General features: G+C 34.5%; 1 pseudogene; it reads right to left on the bottom strand.

The window, feature by feature from the left end:
• Positions 1 to 19,445, bottom strand: part of LOC149195918 (CBL-interacting protein kinase 32-like) — a 123,591-nt pseudogene extending 104,146 nt beyond the window's left edge.
• Positions 19,446 to 20,063: the final 618 nt, after the last annotated feature.

Here is a 20,063-nt window from a genome sequence, read left to right as displayed (position 1 = left end):
AAGAATATGTTTAGGGGTCCACTAAATTTGTTCTCATACATCTTGACATGACTTAACCATGTATAATTCTGTAAATATGTGGGAATCTTTCCATTCAACAGGTTTTTGGATAAATCTAACATTGATATATAGACACATTTGCCAATATTCTCAGGGATTTTTCCACTAATCTTGTTGACAAACAACAACAAATCCAACATCATTATGCAATTCCCTAGAGATGTAGGAATCCTTCCAGACAAGTTGTTGGATGACAGATGTAGGTTCAATAAGTTCTGCAGTGAGCCCAATTCTCATGTAATTCTCCACTCAAGTTGTTGGATTACAAATCCAAACTCTCTAATTTCTGTAGTGAGCCAAAGTATCCTAGAATTATTCCATTCAAGTTGTTGGATGATGAATCCAACCTCTATAAGTTCTACAGTGAGCCCAATTCTCATGGAATTCTTCCACTCAAGTTGTTGGATAACAAATGTAGTGTCCATAAGTTTTGCAAGGAGCCCAATTCTTCTAGATTTCTTCCACTCAAATTGTTGGATGACAAATGAAAACTCTCTAATTTTTGTAGTGAGCCCAATTCTCCTGGAATTCTTCCACTCAAGTTGTTGGACGAAAAATCCAACCTCTCTAAGTTCTACAACGAGTCCAATTCTCTTGGAATTCTTCCACTCAAGTTGTTCGAATGTAGATCCAGTTGTTGTAAGTTTTGCAGTGAGCCCAATTCCACTGCAATTATTCTAATCAAGTGGTTTTCAACTAGAGGTAGGTGCTCTAGGTTCGGCAGCAAGCCGAATTCCACCAGAATTATTACGCTCAAGGAGTTGGAATAAAAAGAAAGATACAATAGTTGTGTACAACTTCCTAACGTTGGAGGGATTTGACCAATCAGCTTGTTCTTGTAAATGACCAACTCTTGTAGGGATGTACAATTTCTCAGAGAAGTTAGGATACTTCCAATGTGAGAATTCCAGGATAAATCGAATTATTTCAACTTGACTAGACGGCCCAATTCCATTTGTATGGTCCTGGTCAAATCATCGTCTAAAATATCCAAAGTTCGTAGTAATGAGAGGCTACCAAGAGATGGAGATAGAGTACCGTTGAGACGATTGTCGCCAATATTAAGCATTTCTAGCACTTTGAGCTACCCAAACTCGAGCGGAATTCTTCCACTGAAAAGATTATATGAAATATTGAATGTACGCAATAAGGAAAGGTTTCCCAGAGTTGACGAAAGAGTACCCTCGAAATATCACCAAGGAAGTAATAGGGAAATGACTATATTAGTGTTGTTCTCACAAGAAACACCATTCCACGAGAATACCTTCGTTGAATTCTCAGTTGTCCAGTTGGACAACCATCCTCTTGGATCCAATGTGATGGCCTTCTTGAACGATAGAAGCAAGAACAAGAAGAGAAGAAGTAGGAAGAAGAAGGGAGGCAAAGCGCAATAACATAAGAAACGGCACAAAAATAAGCTAAAGAGAAAGAATAAACTGACCACCAGTAGAGGAGGTGAGCAGAAAGATTCATGACAAGGAGCTTGCTTAGCAAATTGAAGAGTTGATAAATATTATAGATATGGAAGAGGGACTAGAGCCACAGAATCAATATGTTGACTTGAAGCCAAGTACATGATAGGTCACCATTCAATCTCTGCCACCACCAACAATAGAGTTAGCTCTAACCGAGGAAGAGAAAGTTTCTCCTCTTGATGACAATCTGGTTATGGACACGTACAATCTGTCATACAATGAACTTTAGAACAATATTGTACAATAACATAAGAAGCTTTTTCTGGTTGACCTCGTATCACTTGCATTCATTAGAGAAAAGTTGATAGTGGCAGACACCAGGAAGAATCTCGATGCCATTGTCATAGCCAAATTGGCCTTCGTGGGTGTAGCTAAGTCAAACACTGAGTATTTGATGGTCGAGAATAAGCAATTGGAAAAAAAACTTGTAGGTTGTGAGGCAAGAGGTAGAACAGATCCACGCAGCAGCTCAGAATGTAGCTTCTAACCAGTTCCATCTGGAGGAAATGAAGGCATCGATACTTGCTAAAGTATCGACACTTGGAGAGACCATGTGGAACCTTTATGAGGAGCTTCTTACTATGCATATGGTAGTTTTCCACTTGCATGGATTACAACAAAAATGTAAAGAATTTTTCAAAACTCTTAGGAATATACAAGCTTCCATCGTTGTCATCCATGAATGGTCAATGTGATACAAAGGGGCATTTCTTGACTTGGGAAAGAAAACAAAGAAATAGGAAGAGCTAAAGAAATCAAGAGTACCAATGTTGATCCAGAATAGAAAACATTTCACCCAGTTCATTGGTAGCATTCAAGCCTCGTATTTACAGTTATACAACAGTCTGGTTTTCTTGGTGAAATTAGACAGGATCCTATAAGTTAGCTCACTCACTAAAGCCAAACCCAGGAACTAGGTAAGGCAAGATATTGAAGAATACTTGGAGCAGATTATACATATTTCCACCAAGGAATATTTGGAGGTGAATAGACAAAACATGCAGAACTACATTGGTGGCCCTGTCCAAGTGAGAACAATGTTGCTCCTACTCTAGAAGGAAGTTCAAAATAGTTCCAAATCATTGTACCTGGATTCCATGGAGGATAGAGTCTGCCTCCAACCAGACATCATCGCATAGTTTCGAGATGTCATTGCATAATACCATGCTTGGCACTGATACATGATCGAAAAACATCAAGTGCAAGTTTTGAGCTAAAATTTCCCCAAACTCAAGCATGATAATAGTTTTTCTTGTTAGGTTGTGTAGTTGGCTCTACCCTATTTTGTCTTATACAGGTATGAGTGTATTGTAATATTCTTTTGTAAATAATTTGTAAGTGAAATTCCAAGTGTCAATTGTGGAATATGAAGAGTCATGATGTAATGTAATTGAATAGTCATTTGTAAATAAGTTGAAAAGTCACGAGGGAAGTCGAAGAGTCACAAAGGGGAATGTGGAGAGTCAACACTTTTGTTATAAATACATCCTCATAACTCATGTAAAGGGATTTTGGGGAGCCAAGCTCTTGGTTAGGCTTAGGCTTATAATTAGGAGCTTGGGAGTTTTGTGAGAGCCTTGGCTTCTCTGTAGCATAGAGGGAGTATATTTCTTTGGAGGAGTAGGTGATCTTGACTTCATCTTCCACTATTGGGGCAAATGATCCATCAAATGGTATATATGTGATTGGAACTTTCACTTTAATAAAAGCTTAGAGGTTGCACATTTTTTTGCATCTGTTGTGAATATAGTAGGACTATTCTTGTTGTATTTTCAATGTATGTTATTTAAATTAGGCTCATGCTTATGAACTATTTCATTTGCATTGGTATTAATCTTGTTTAATGTGTGTTGTTGTATTATTTCATTATTATTAACTTGTGAACTATTTCGCATATTATCTTATGATGTCTTTATGCTCATGTGTCCCTTTTATGTTTTGTATTGTTATAGGCTTCTAAGGGGCTCACTCATTTTCCCTTCGTGTGTTAGAACCTTCATGCATCGCACTTAACTCTTCGCACGGTCACACACTTTTTCTCACCAAAGTCACCATACATCACTCTATGTGTATTTGCAGCCAAGGCATATCATTAACACCCACTGCATCAACAACCAGTTTGTAATCCATATGGGACTCCTACACCAAATGGTGTGAGATCTAATTGGGACTTCATATTAGGGATATCCCCTGAATGTTGGCAAATCCAACATCGTCAACAAGGTCCTAATCATATTTTGACCCCTTAGACTCATATATATACCAAGGAGGTCTTATCATTTGAATAATCCAAGAATTATTCATTTATGTGATGTAAAAGAAGGTTTCCCCCTCAAATACGCTTATTTTCAAGTTGTTGATCTATCTTTTCTTTTGTTTTTGTGATCCAGTTACATAACAAAAAGTGTCGATGACATAAAAAAATTGTTGCGAAAAATCAGTTGTCATCAATCTATCAACGCTAATTACTCCATCATTATTTTTGCTCCTATGGTCAATGATGTTGGTAGAGTGACTCCCACTTCTCTCAATATTCCAAGGACCCATTTCATAGAATTATGTAAGACTTTGGCAATCAACCAACCATCGTTATCATCCATCATGCGACACCACAAGGCTCCTACATCCATTGGTATTCTTATGACATGTTTCATTGAAACATGCATGTTTTCGATAGTTGATCGATCAACCCTATCGTCAATTGTGCAACGCCATAAGTTCTCCCTTTCATTGGTTTACCGAAGTACGATAGACATCAGAATTACAAAAAAATTGAAAAACTTCGATAATGCAATTATACCGTGTTTCATGTTTAGTAAAACCTCATTTTGTCCTTATAGCAACAAAACCTCATGGATATAACAACAAAAGGCCATTGAAAATTGGCTCAATTTTTATTAGTGACTAATATGTAAAACATTAATACAAATATAGAAATTCAATAACTCAATATTTCGGCCTTAAAAATACATGGATATATTTGCATGCAACTCATCCATGAACAAACTTAATAGTCGTACACACACACATTTGTTGATACCCTTAATATTGTTGGTTTGAATACACATACTTTCAAGCTTGATTAAAATGTGAATTACCTCAAGTATGTTGTTGGTTAACATCTTTGAATAAAATATTAGAAGGGTCAACTTGCCTAATTTTGTATGGGCTTTAAGGATACTATCATTTAGCATGTTTGAACCAAGAAATTGTAAAAAGGAGAAGAGAAGTTTCCTAGAGATAGAGGAATTTTAGCCCACCATGTTTTTGAATATAGGTAAATGAGTCTAAGTTGTATAAAAAGTACAATTCAGCTATAAATATTCCACTTTAATTGTTTATGGAAAAATCAATACTTGATGACTAAGTGTAATTTCCTAGGTTTGAAAGGACATGACGAAAAGATTGCTAAAATAAATGTTGATTACTTAGAGAGGTGCATTTTCTAAAAGAAGTTCAATACTTCAACTCATAACACTAATCTTGGTCTAGTTTTGTTTTAATATTTTTTGAAAGAATTATTGGTTAATTGTGTGTACAATTACAAAATATTTTGTAGTATAGACCTTGTTGAGATAAAGTGTTTGGAGCACTTTCCAAATTATGGTGGAATTCTTGCTATGAAACATTTTTCTCAAAGCTGCAAAGTTCACAATAAGGAGAAGCTACCAAGAGATGGAGAGATACTACCTTCTAAATGTAATCCATAAAGGATTATTACAAAGACTTTTAGTGTGTTTTTTGCAGGAAAAAATCTTCTATGATTATAGCTTCTTTGAGTTATCAATTGTCTAGTTGTACAACATCCTTGTGGATTTAATGTAATAACCTTTTTCAAATGATTTTTTTTCCTCCATGTTCCTTTTATTTGTACATGATGTCAATTGACACAAGAAATCCTCCAAAGTGCATTGCATCCAAACAAAATTGTAGGGTTAAAGTGAAGTACTTTCACTAGGTGTGAGGTCATAGAGATGATCATATTCCTTGTGAAATATCATAAGAAGAAGAATATAATGATATCCTTGAGAAATTAAATGTTACAACAGTTGGAATGTCCAATGATATTATTATTTCAATGATCACAAACCACAAAAACATCAACATGACTTCTTTTTAAATTGATTGGTTCCACGAATTATATATCATATTTTTATTGATTTAATAATTGATTAATAATAATTAAATTTATATGCAAAAAATATTTATTAAATTAATAATTGTGAGGTGTCCAACAATTATATAGCTTGAGTGGGACTAATGGTTAAGAGCATGTGTTTCCTCTTAAGAGGTTGCAAGTTCAAAACCAAAGGGGAGTAGAGTATGTATGCATTTGTAGACTTAGGGTCCCTTGTCCCACAAACAAGAAATTGGATAATAATAATAATAATATATTTCTCTTTAAAGATTTGTTGAAATTTTCCACTTTACTTTTATTTTAAAATTTTCCATAATAATAAAGTAAACATCTTTTTATCTTTTCAATACAAATCTGTTAATATTTATCTTCAAAAATATTTTTCTCAATAAAATGAATTTTAAGATTACAATATTCATTGAAGTTTTTACCCCAATTAAAATATGAACACGAAGAATCATCAATTTCAGCTCATAAGTAACCATAATTTATAAAATAAATTAAAAATGGCTTAATCAAATAACATATGAAAAACATTGGGAAGGAGAGGAAAAACATAAAGAAAAAATATGTTAATTTTTCACAAATATTCTCAACCAAGAATGTTGCTTTCAAAATATATGAAAAAGCTCAAACATAAGAACCATATGTCACTTCATTGTGTACACTTTTCAAATTACTTAAAATATATATGTGAACTATAAAGTAAAAGACTAAAAAATATGGAAAAAATCATATTCAAGTGGATATGGAAAACATAAATAGATAACATAATAACCATTAGCATTTTATTCATCAAAATATTAGATATTATTTTAATTTTCAGTACATATTTGATGAAAATAGTATTATGGTTGAATAAAAGATAAGTCATTTAGGGAACCAATACACTCCATAAAATGGTTTTATTTTTGGAGATACCATCCAATGCCATGCTTTATCCCACATAATTATTAATGTTACAACTCCACCAAAGCCAAGTCCTACCCCTAACCCTAATGCAATTAATGAAATATGTTCATCCACATGATTCAACTATTTTTGGATAAATTAATTAAATATGTTCATCCAAACGATTCAACCATTTTTAGATAAATCTAATGTTGATAACCCTAATGCTTTGCCTATTCCTCTCTCTCCCTTTTATAGCAATTGCAAAGATAGAGGAGGTTGAAGAGTTGTAAAAATTGGCGTGATGAGTGGGGAACACAGAGGCGATTTTGGGAAACAAATTCCGTGGAAAATTCTGGAGTCAAATTCCGTGGAAATTTGATAGTTGCGCCGATGGTCTTTTTGCTTTCACATGACACAATATTGAGGGGAAGATATGTCATGGTTTTTCAAAATCATTATTTTGCTCGTCTCCATCCCAATTTAAATTAAACACTGAAGATTAAAAGGAAGTGGAAAATATATTAATTTTTAAACATGGCTCCATTTTGCAATTCGACAATATCATGATTTCGTAAAATTAGGAAGAATTTATAACTCAATAAATCATAGTTTTGTTATATCCTAAAAAGTAGGAATAATTTTTAAATGAATAAATCATTTAAAATTGTGGTAAATGAAAATACATATTAATTTTTAAACACGGCTCCATTTTGCAATTCGACAATATCATGATTTCATAAAATAGGAAGAATTTATAACTCAATAAATCATAGTTTTGTTATATCCTAAAAAGTAGGAAGAATTTTTAATTGAATAAATCATTTAAAATTGTGGCAAATGAGTGGACGTGTGGAATCAAATTCCATGGAAAATTGGCATGATGAGTGGGCGAACATATAGGTGATGAAAGTCTTTGGCTCTCTCAAACTATGATTCTAATAATTTGTAACTCGCTTTTGCACAAAAATGATTGCAAAAACGTGACCATAAATGGTTGAATTTGTATAATGTTTATACTATGATATACTTTATATATTTGTCCACTTTATTAAGTCTCTTCTCGTAATATGGGACAACACCAACATGTAATTGAAAGCCATATTTTATAATTATGTTCATGTGTGGCATAGAGATATAGTGATTTTGTAGCAATGTTTCTCTCTATCAAAGATGGCTAGGATTTTGTTTTAACTACAAGTTTGCTGAAGTTGAGGTTTTAATTTTCTATATGCATTTTTTCAACATGTCTTGATGCTTTCAAGTACATTTAGCAATGTGTCTCGGCACATATATATTGTTTAGTGATGTGGGGTGTTCTTAGTTGGTTTTGCCTACTCTAACATCTTCCATTAGGATTTGCATCCAAGGATGCAACAATGGGTTAGTGTGGGTTTATGGAGGAATAATTTTGTCATGATATTCTCATGGTTTGGAGCAATTTTGTACTCTATACTTGAGGTTTATGTTATATTTATAGTGGATTTTTCTTTGAGTTTTGTGTGTATTGGATCCATTTATGTTGTGAGTGTAGGCAAAGGATGGTTGTGGTTTCTAGTTTATGTTGTGTTGGTTTTTCATGTCCTTTCTGGTTATCCATTCAATCCATCAGATTTAAAATGTTAGGTTATGATGGTGGAGATGTGAATTGTGGTTTTGTCATGGTGGGTGCATTTGAAGATTAATGTTATATTGTTAATGGTTTTGTCTCAATGTTTTGCCGAAAACGGAGATCTTTATGTTGGAAATGTAGGTTGATCATATATATGGGTGTTGGTTTATGTTGCAATAGTTTTTTGTGCTCTTATGGTTAGCATTCTCCCTTCATGTCATCTTATAAACAATTTTTTACTCTAGATTTGTTTGATAGAGGTGTTTCTCATGGGGTTGTCATGATGAGTGTCTTAGATTTTCCTACTATGGTTTAGACATCTATCTTGGTTGACTCTACCAATGTTGACATCTTATGTGGGGATTTTCATTCAAGGACATAGTGGTGGGATGACTTGGTTTCCTAGAGGGGCATTTTCATTGTCATACTAGAGTGGTTTCAAAGTAGTTTAATTATTTATATGTAAGGTTTAACTCTATGTCGTCAATGACTTTCTTCCTATCTATATGGTATTCTGCTTGTAGTGGATCTTTTTTCGTAAGGAATGTAGCCTATGGGTGCTAGTTTTTGCTTTCTCATGGTCTCAAAAACAATGGTTTATTGTTCATTTATATGGTGGTTGTGCTCATGGTGTTTATGGTGGTGGGTGTTCTAGGTTTTTCTTTATGGTTTTGGAATTTAGGGTGGCATATTGTTCTTGGTGTTCTAGTGGGAATTTAGCTTTCATGTGTGGTTCTAGGTGTTTCAGATTTGTTCTTTGGCCTTTAAAAACTAGATTATGATGGAGGAGGTTTTGGTATGTTTTCTTTGTTACGTGAACAATGATGATAACTCATCATTTGACAAGATTCAATATATTCTTTTAACTTTGTTTGTAATTTTCAAAACATTATTGTAATTAGGCATTTTGAATGTCTCTCTATAAGTGCTTTTTTAATTTGAGTTAGTAGCTAGTTGTTAGTGGTGATCTTGGTGCATTGTTTGGGATTTTCCTCCTTTTGTAATGCTCCATTTCTAGTTGGGTTATGGTGAACATGAGTGCCAAGGTTTTTATGTGTCATCATAGTAGGAAAAAATAGTGACTTTGTTGTGACATTCCTCCCTATTATACACGATCTAATTATTTTATTTAACTATACTAGCACTAAAGGGAAAGGTCTCCTCTACTATAAGATTTTATTAACTTTGGAAACATGTTTATGGGGTAGACAAATAAACTAAACATTTTGTGAGATTTGTCCATGGCCTAGTTTAAATCCATTAGTGATGTGTCTTGGCACTTTAAACTACATTTAATGACAAGATTGTATGCTCTTATGTTGTTTTTCAACATGGGGTCCTCTTAGTTGGTTCTACTCATGCCAAGGTCCTATATTGGGATTTGCATGCCATGATGTGGTAAGACATTCCTTGTCTTCTATATTCTGCTATAGGGTTTTGGTGACATTTGGCATTTTGTTTACATTTTTGGGTTTTCTAGATCTGGAATTTGGTGTTTGGGTTGTATATAATGGTGGGTTGTGTGCCTATGGTAGATAAGTTAGTTAAGTTTGGTATTATATCTGTTGTTTTGGATGTCCAAGGTTTGGTATTTTTCCTTCCAACTTTACAAAATATATAGTTTGGCTTACTTGGTGGTTTGTTATGCAATAGTGTCACCACGGTTATTCATTTTATTGGTGAGCATTATTGTTGTGAATTATGTGAAGGCTTATAATGTAGTTTCATTGCATTTTAAACTTTTTTCTATTATTTGATGTGCACAATATGGCCACCCAACATCTCATTTTCTCTTCTAGTTTTGTTACATTTTAAATACTTAGCTATTATTATGTCCCTAAATAAAATGGTTATCCAATATTGTTTTTTGTTTGGATGAAATCGTTAAAGGAATTTTATAGATTTAGTGTAATTTTAAATTGTTTTAAATTATGAAGAGGTGACGGTAATGTTGAAAATCAATACTAATATACTCATATTTTATGTTGGATTTCTAGATATTTATTGGTTTTGAGGTAATTTCTTTGTTATAAGGATTATTTAACAATTAATAAACAATATATTTGTACATAATTAATAGGGAAAAATCTAGTCATTGAGAAAACATCAAACTCATATCTTCTACTGGATTGAAGATGAAAATACCTTTCTCTTAAATTGTCCAACTTATAATCACGTTCGATTTAAATTTCAAAATTGTTGTCCTTCCACCAACCTTTTGGATCTCTTAGCTCAACAATATTGAGTTAAAAGAGTCTATCAAATATGTGACACTAAAAAGATTAAACATAAAAAATTCTTAATTCAATAAAGATATGATAATCTTAAAATACTTGTTTTCATCTCTTTAAATCAATAAATAAAACTTTAAAAAATTTCAAATAATATCTTACCTTTTGAATAAGATACACCACACCACCATTTTAATGTTAATAAAGGTTAAAAATATCAAGGTTAAGAATTTGGTTGGGTGCCACTTTAGTGCAATGCGTGCTTGACGGTATATCATATGCAGTCAAGGGCGTCGTACACAAAGCTTAGATTACCGTATTGACACGGGTGAAAACAAAGTTTGAATTACCATATTGACATGGGTGAAAAGCACAGTTTGAATCGCCGTAATTACTGGGAGCATATCGAGTTGAAAGTCCGAAGATAGTAAATACAACGATGAAAAATTTGCAAACATGACGGTAACATTTAAGATTAATTAATTTACTAACGCCGACGATTGGGATTTTAATAAATAAAATTATTTATTTGTAGTCTTCCAGGACTGTGGGTATATTAGGTCACCTTGTCGGATCTCTCTAGCTGTGCATTATTACTAGCATTTGCACCAAATGTTGCAAAGGGAACGCCGTACACATCAATGTCCCATTAACTGGAACCACTTAGTAGAACATATCTATGAACATTAGAATTACACACAATGATCAGTGAATTTCTCATATAGAAACAATACCTTCCACAACAACCTTTTCTCACATCCACATTTTAAAGTAGACATATCTATCAACATTAGGATTACATACGATGACCAGGAAATTTCCCATATACAAACAACACCTTCCACAACAACCTTTTCTCACATCCACATTTTAAAAAATGGCTTGGAACATGATTGGAATATCCCATATTGCCTTTTTCATTATGTAGATAAATCTTTCCCATATACAAACAACACCTTCCACAACAACCTTTTCTCAAATCCACATTTTAAAAAATGCCTTGGAACGTGATTGGAATATCCCATTATGTAAATAAATTTTCCACATTACTATTTTCATCATGAAGATTGTTAGTTCATTGTTGTAAAGTGTCAGTGTGTTAAATTCAATACTACAAGTTCAACAAGTGAAAAACATTCCTTAATTAGCGTAATATGCATTTTTCTCTCACCGTGTATTTTTCAGTCATTCATTACAAAACTTGCATCAAATAACACAAGTAACAAATTAACATGTATTTTGTCTTCATTATTTTCATCACGAACCCAAGAAACACGAAATCCTAGAGTGGGTGTTCGTTATATCCAAATTGTTGCAATGGATGTGACCTGCCATCAAAAAGAGCATTCCCATCCTTAGATGAACCCCATTCTTCTTCACTTGACCACTTGATTTTATTGAATTCCCATCATTTTTTCTCCATTCATTTGCCCCATCTTACCCCATTCTTCTTCATTTGACCACTTGATTTTATTCAATTCCCATCATTTTTTCTCCATTCATTTGCCCCATCTTCTTATCTATCAAAGGACTGCCCTGGTCCTTCAAAGCATTACCACTAGTAACAAGGAGATCATCAGAAAACACACTTTACAACTTTGAATAGGGCTGAGACATATCACATACAAGAGTCTTCAAGCTGCAATATTTTGTTCAAATAATGCATGCTAAGATCATTTTTCTTAAAATTCAATTTATAGTAGATTGTAATTTAATATTTAAAATAATTATTTAAAAAAATGTAGTAAACTAACAAAAAAAACGTATGCAATAATGTGCCAAATTATATAGAGTAAGTTATGTATGAGTGGGTACTATGAGATATTAAGTGTAATAAAAAGTAATTGAATGGTGTTTCTCACAACTTTGGAAATTATAATAATTGTTATTTTATTTTTTAATTATTAATAATTATAATACATTTAATATAGATGAAATATTATTAATTAAACAGAAATCGAAATAAACAACTTCTAAAAACACCATTTTGCACTTTCAATTATATTTTAAATTATCCCACATGGATGTCAACAATATTTCATGTAATTGTTTTGTTTTATTAATGATAATGACCATAAAAGTACATCGAAGCATATTCAATGCAGCTTAGTTGCAAATTGTGATAATTGTCCGGACTTCAAAGATACAGAATATACGGAATGTAATGCAGGGCATCTTGTCACGCTTTGACAATATTTAACAAGTACTCGCTTTCATTACGTTCATTCTTAACATACGGTCGACACACGCAATTGCGAAACTTGGCAAACAAGACGCCAAGATAAGATTATGGCATACACAGTTCTGGTATTGATATTAAAACTGCTCCCATGAATGTCATTGCTCTCTGACAACATGACCTCTCCCCGCATCAATCGTGATGTAATACAAGACTATGTGTATCTCGAAAGTCATTAAATTATTCCTTACGTCTGCCACTATCCCAAAATCACTAACGAATTTATTAGTGTTGATCCACTCTTAGATATAACCTCCAACTCCTCTTTTCTTCTTTCAATTTTTATCAAATTGATTGATGCGCACATTTATGCCAGAATTACACACATCCAATAGAATGGATCGGAACTGGTTGCTAAATGTATTCCATATAAATGCAACTAACTGCATACGAGAAAGATTAAAAGGGATATTACAATTTAAAGAACCTTCTCCCTAAAGGGAACTTTTCCTTCAGCTGTATGGACTTCTAGTAAGATTGAAAGAAATGGTTTCACAAGATGCAGCACATGAAACCCACCACTTGGCATTTTCCCTTCTCCAAAGAACTGTTGTCATGTAATAACATAGTTACCATGTGATGCCAGATCCCTCTCAAAAAAATACCCAAGGAGATTACATTCTATAACTATTTTATTATTTACTATTAATAAAAGTAACTACAAGAATATAAACCCTAGTTGATTTATGATAAAAAGAGTTGTCACACCCCAAACAAAAGCTGGAGTACTGTGACACCTAGAAACAAAAAAAAACTAGTGATATCTACCAAACCCAAAACAAAACCTTGGCCATCTCAGAGAGGCACTTTTGAGCAAATGGAAAATGCTCAAGAAAACAAAACTCTCATTACCGACGTGAAAATCACCATCGAAATCCTCTCTTAGGCATTAGCAAGTAATGCACATGCAAGGGGGTAAGAGTACAATAATGCAATACCTACCTTACAAATTTGAGCCCAGAAAACTACTGATCCACTGCAAGGGAATTAATGATCTGCAATAGATGCACCTCTGCCTTCAAAATACCAGCTTCCTAACCTGAAAATATGAAGAAAAACCTTGTTCACGAAGCAAAATATTATCGATATAATAAGTTAAGTCGGTTGACGATGTGTAAGGAAGATAGTTGACAGTTATTGCAGGATCCAACGACCCAGTAACAACTGTCACGGCTGGAATTCCTCAATTCAAATCAACAAGTAATGATTACCCATTTGTCTAACAACAAAATCGAATGGCACATATTTTGACACGAAAGCAGTTTGGGGAGTTCATTTCAGAGGGAAACACCTGATTCTAGTATATGATGCTTACATGTGATTTATGATGTTGATCTATGATGGTTGTGTTTTGAGCTAACCATATGTGATATGTTTATACATGATGTTTTGATCAAATAGTTAGTTTGACGTGTTGTGACATGAAGTAAACTTGATTGCAAATGTACCTTATTGACGAGCAACCAATGACATATGATTTGAATTTATTTCAATTTATTTTGAATATAATGGAATTTATGTGTTTAGTACGGGAAGAACGGAAATCCCTGGTTGGGTGCTTAAAATCAAATACAAGAACTAGCAACAACAACAAAGAAATTGGAACATGCAGCAGCATGCTGGTAAATTATTCAGGAGCAGGTCCATTGTGGGATAGTATTCAAGTATTGATTATTATAACCCATGATGTGTATAGGGTCTAGAATGTAGCCTGAAATAACATGAATTCATGAATCAGAGTGAGCACTCTTGTCGTGAACTACCTAAGCGTGAAGTATGTGGATTTCATATTGAACTTCTCAAGGGATGGATGAATGAACGATAGACACTACAAACTAAGCCTAAGACTGGTTTTGAGATTTGCTATGGGGGCCACAACCATCAAATCCCCATCATGAGTGGGTACATTTTCATGACATGGTGATGGGGAGAAGAAGGGTTGCAATAGGAGTAGACATGAGAGGTAGGAGAAGGGAAGGAGACTAGAGGACAAAGGAAAATCAATACAGAGTGACCACGGTTATGGAATTTAGAAATAGGGTTGGAGAATAGAGGCAAGTGAAGCATAGAGAGGAATAGGAACCAAAACCATAAAATAGAGAACTCTCCTTGAGAGGCAGAGAGGTCGTGAAGCCTCCACACATGATAAAACCGACCATAGGAACAAAACCGACTACCTTACGGCGTAATTATAGTAAAGTTATTAATATCTTATAATGATTTTAATCAAAATTAACTATATTCATTTAACTTTTTTTATTATTATATATTAATTTGGAATGAGCGAGAGGATAATTTCTCTCTTTTGCAAGAATTTCTGAGACTTGGAAAATTTTATTTTTCTTTTATGTTTTTCAGGTTGGTTTTAAAGTCTGGCTGATGGAAACTATATCAGTAGGAGTATATCAATATATCATGATTGTTATGTAAATAAATATAGTGAGAGTTTTATTGATCATGTTACATTGTTTCACTTCTTTTCGGATTGCCTATACAAGTCCTCGGGAGTGAAAAGAATGATCAGAGTACCTGCTGCTAGTGTGAATTTGGCGGACATTCCATCGGATGAATTCTCTTGGGTAAAATTGACGCAGATGACCATATTAGGCCATCCATATCCAACGTATATTACTGTTACATTCTTTCATTTTCTTTTGGTTGTCTATACTGATACTCTTCCGCTTTAATTGGCCTCTTTGATTAACTGATATTTTATTGCTTCGATCTTGCAGAAGCTATTACAGGTGCAGAACAGTGGGTTGTCCTGCAAGAAAGCACACAGAACGAGCCCTAGACGATCGAAACATATTTATTGTATACTACGATGGTAAACACAACCATTCTCTTTCTGTATCTGAAACACAGGCCCTGAAGTTAGATGTTGAATATAGTCCAGAGGATGTGGCTTAATAGTTAGGTAAAATCAGGTACTTTTCATGATCAATACTATGTACGCCCTTAAAATTTCTTTAGAAGAAATTTCTTCAAGTGGAAAAAAAATTAGTCTTAAAAGGACCTTGTGAAATTTTCTGCATCCAGATCTCCACGGACCTTGTGAAATCAGGTACTTTTCATGATCAAATACTATGTACGCCCTCAATCCATCAACATCGATAAGTTTGGAGTTTCTAAACGATTTATCTTTTCTACAGATTCTTTGCACAATATCATTAATGTTCAAAGCCAAAGAAAAGCGAGGCTAAATTTGCAATGATCGAAGAATATTAGCATTTATTATACCAAGCTATCTGCTTGCGGTGGTCAAATTTATTACAGTGCCTGGCCCTTGCCTCCAATGTTTTGTCTTTTAAGTGATTTTCTATGTGATGATCAGATCAATGCATCACTGTTCGATTTTTTAAAAGTTAACCCCTCTTTTGAAAAAAAGAAAGAAAGTTGAAGCACTTATTGTTGTTCTCGTTTTCGTTTTTATGGAGAATCGGTTAGATATCGACCATAGTCTTACTTGCTGCCACTTTTTGAGTTCAATATAGTCCAGAGGATGTGGCTTAATAGTTAGGTAAAATCAGGTACTTTTCATGATCAATACTATGTACGCCCTTAAAATTGCTTTAGAAGAAATTTCTTCAAGTGGAAAAAAAATTAGTCTTAAAAGGACCTTGTGAAATTTTCTGCATCCAGATCTCCACGGACCTTGTGAAATCAGGTACTTTTCATGATCAAATACTATGTACGCCCTCAATCCATCAAGATCGATAAGTCTGGAGTTTCTGAACGATTTATCTTTTCTACAGATTCTTTGCACTATATCATTAATGTTCAAAGCCAAAGAAAAGCGAGGCTAAATTTGCAATGATCGAAGAATATTAGCATTTATTATACCAAGCTATCTGCTTGAGGTGGTCAAATTTATTACAGCGCTTGGCCCTTGCCTCCAACGTTTTGTCTTTTAAGTGATTTTCTATGTGACGATTAGATCAATGCATCACTGTTCGATTTTTTAAAAGTTAACCTCTCTTTTGAAAAAAAGAAAGAAAGCCAAAGCACTTATAGTTGTTCTCATTTTCGTTTTTATGGAGAATCGGTTAGATATCGACCATATGTGTCATACATGTCTTACCTGCTGCCACTTTTTGAGGTTGATTTTCATTGACAGCGTTCAATGCAGATTTGGAAGGCTGTTGTTCCTATATCTCTTCAATTTTGCAGCTAGTAATCTTAGAGGTTCTTTTGTTACTCGAGCTATTGGAGCTAGCAAGCTTCATAATGTCTTCAACCTGCCCAGAGAATGGCAATGTACTTAGTCGGAAATAAAGTAAAAGGAAGAAAGATGAGAGAATCATATCGTTTTATGAAAATTTACACAAATTTTCTTGATGTATTATATGAGTTGCTCGGATCAAAATAAGACCTTATCAGTTAGTCAGAGTATATCATTATGTTATCACAAAACCAGTACTAGGGGCTGCAACCAAGCCAGGTTTCATGTAACTGTTTCAGACCATACTTTAGATTAGGAATTAGCCTTCCTACTCAGAGAGGGCTCTCTCACAACTCTTGATAAAATCCTTCAAACACTAGATGGCTAACTCTTTATTCACTTATGAAAGCATAACTGGTTGGAAATACATCAAACTGGCTCTCATTGGGCTATGGAGTCTATAATATTAAGTAAACAAGGAAAACACAGTGATCTCATGGAAATCAAGGCTCTTAGCATTACATGTCAAACATACTCCACCAAAACATAGCTTGTTGAATACACAGGAAGTCAGAGCATATAATTATGAATTCTGAGTGATTGCATACAACAAGACTATAAAATAACATAAAGTATAAAACACCATCACTACATTTGAACATGACAATCCTTCGAGAATCTTGAGAAGAGAATAACTCTGTTTTACTATTACTGTCAAAAAGGTCTTACAATGGCCCAAAACAACATTGTTTTTCTATAAAGTATCCAACCCCTATTACATCCTAGTTTTCACCATATATAGGAATACATTCCTCCTCTCTAGAATGAACTCGAATGCCCCATTAACCCCTCCTACATGCTTCTAACTAATGCATTAATTACAAACATGCTGAACTGTAATTACACACAATCCTAATCAAACTAAAATAATAATTCCATTCTCCTCGTATGCTGGATGCTTTCTTGAATGCTTTGACAGCTGTCCTCCTTCGATTAATCTGATATGGCTGAGCTACAGATGCAATGGATGCTGACTTGGGATGCTTGAAAGCGCTGATAGCTCATTTAATGACCAGAAGGTGTGCTCCTATTTATCGGCTTCTGTCTCCCAACATTCTCCTAAAGTATAGCAGCCTGCTCCCAAATGTTTTAATAACCCCAAATATGGAATGATGCCAGGCTTCTGATGTGCTGTAGGTGGTATTTGATAGACAACTGTTCTTCTTCCTCAACTCCCGCTCACCGTGTCAGACTAGCTGCTCACAGTATCACACTAGCTGCCCTGCGCTTTAAATCATCACCTACAGCAGTTTCGTAGCGCGCTACGAAACTGCTGTGTGATTTAAAAACACAGTCCCCCTCACTGGTTTTCTGCTAACACTGTGCTACATTTATTAATGATCTTCCTCATTCCAACAAATGAACAACAATTTGCAAATAATCCTGTTTAGCTGCCAGGCTTCAATGTCAATAGCTTTTCCTAAAAACAAACTCAAACAGCATGCCCGGATTCCTCTGCTTTCTGGAGATACTTTTAGGCCTGCCGAAAGGTTCTTGTAAAACTTGGGAAATTCCAAGGTATCACCTCCAGCCTTGCGGACTTCAACCATAAAAAGAGAAGGAGCTACTTCAAATACCTCTGTAGCTACATTCAAATGACCCTTTCTTCCAGTCTTTGAACCTTGCATCTTCTTTTTGTAATTTCTCTTTTACACATTGAATCCAAGAGGCTTTGCAGCTTCCTCAATTTTTGATACTATCTCGTTTGCAGGGCGTTTAGATGCAAACCTCGTTTCTCGCTTAACCATACCCATGTCCATTTCAAAGAGATTGCCAAGATTGAGACCCTGGGACATGGAGATAAGTTCAAATGCATTCATCACCTCTGGTTTTGTTTCCTTTTTTTTCTGTAACAAGATGTTCTTCTGAATCATTGAAAACAGCATCAACATCATCCAGATTTACATCTTCTTCTTCATTAAACTTGGGTGGCTTATAACCTTTCTTGAACCATTCATTGTCTAAAATCTCAGGTACTGTAATTCGTGTCTTAGGGTTTGGGTCCAAAATCCTTGTAATTAATTTCTTTGCATCAGAAGAAAACCATGAAGAGCACGTAAAATCTGCTTTATATATCCTTTTATACAATGTCATAAGGTTTGGATCATCAAAAGGCAAGTAACCTGCTATTAAAACAAATAGGATGACACCACATGACCACAAGTCTGCAGTTGCCCCATCGTAACCTTTATCATTGATGACCTCAGGAGCAACATAATTGGGTGTTCCACAAGTAGTGTGAAGCAAACCGTCATCCCTGACTTGTTGAGACAGTGCACTTAGGCCAAAATCTGATACTTTAAGATTTCCATATGTATCCAGAAGCAAATTTTCTGGCTTCAAGTCCCTATAGTAGACACCCTTACTATGGCAGTAATCAACAGCATTAATAAGCTGCTGGAAGTATCTCCTTGCTTCATCTTCCTTCAACCTTACATGGTTAACTATTTTGTCAAAGAGCTCGCCTCCAGATATAAACTCAAGTATAATGTAAATTCTTGTCTTACTGGCCATGACCTCATACAGCTGGACAACATTTGGATGCTTAATCAACTTCATGGTTGATATTTCCCGTTTTATCTGATAGTTAACCCGTTGAATAGTATTGTCTTCATCCCAATAATAAGAATTAGATTTCTGTATTCCCCATCTTTATATTGTGAGTCATCATCTGCTTGCCCATCCATCATCCTTCAGGTATAAGAAATTCAGCTTGCAGACACTCTGTTCAAACAACCACATGACAATCAACTTTCATACACAACAACACATTAATTCATCAGGCGCTCTCGACCTCCCTCATTCACCGGTACCATGATATGCTCCATTCAATGCATATAACAACCACAGGTCCACAACGATTATACCAACAACCGACAGTAAACACAGAGTAATCAAATCGACCTCAATCCATCAACAACTCTCTGGTATTCAACTGACATTTAGGGAATCGACCACCTATTATGTAGAGCGGTTTACATTACAGGCTACCCAAATTGCTATGCTTCTGACTTTTGTATTACATATTTAGCATATTGATTTAACCTTTTTGCTACAGGTGCACAAAGAAATCAATAGTCCAATCTGTAAATCCTCCATGCTATTATGTCCTCGAGCGCGGGTTCCAGCAACTGCTTCACTTGAAACAAGGTTGTCATTCCTATAAAATAGTTTCTCTGGCGTGCTTCCAATAAA

This window comes from Pinus tabuliformis, chromosome 2_2 (genome assembly GCF_031772625.1).
Source record: "Pinus tabuliformis cultivar Carrire ecotype Pingquan chromosome 2_2, CPIR1, whole genome shotgun sequence".
In the NCBI taxonomy this organism is placed as follows: Eukaryota; Viridiplantae; Streptophyta; class Pinopsida; order Pinales; family Pinaceae; genus Pinus; species Pinus tabuliformis.
This window is presented reverse-complemented; position numbering and strand designations above follow the sequence as displayed.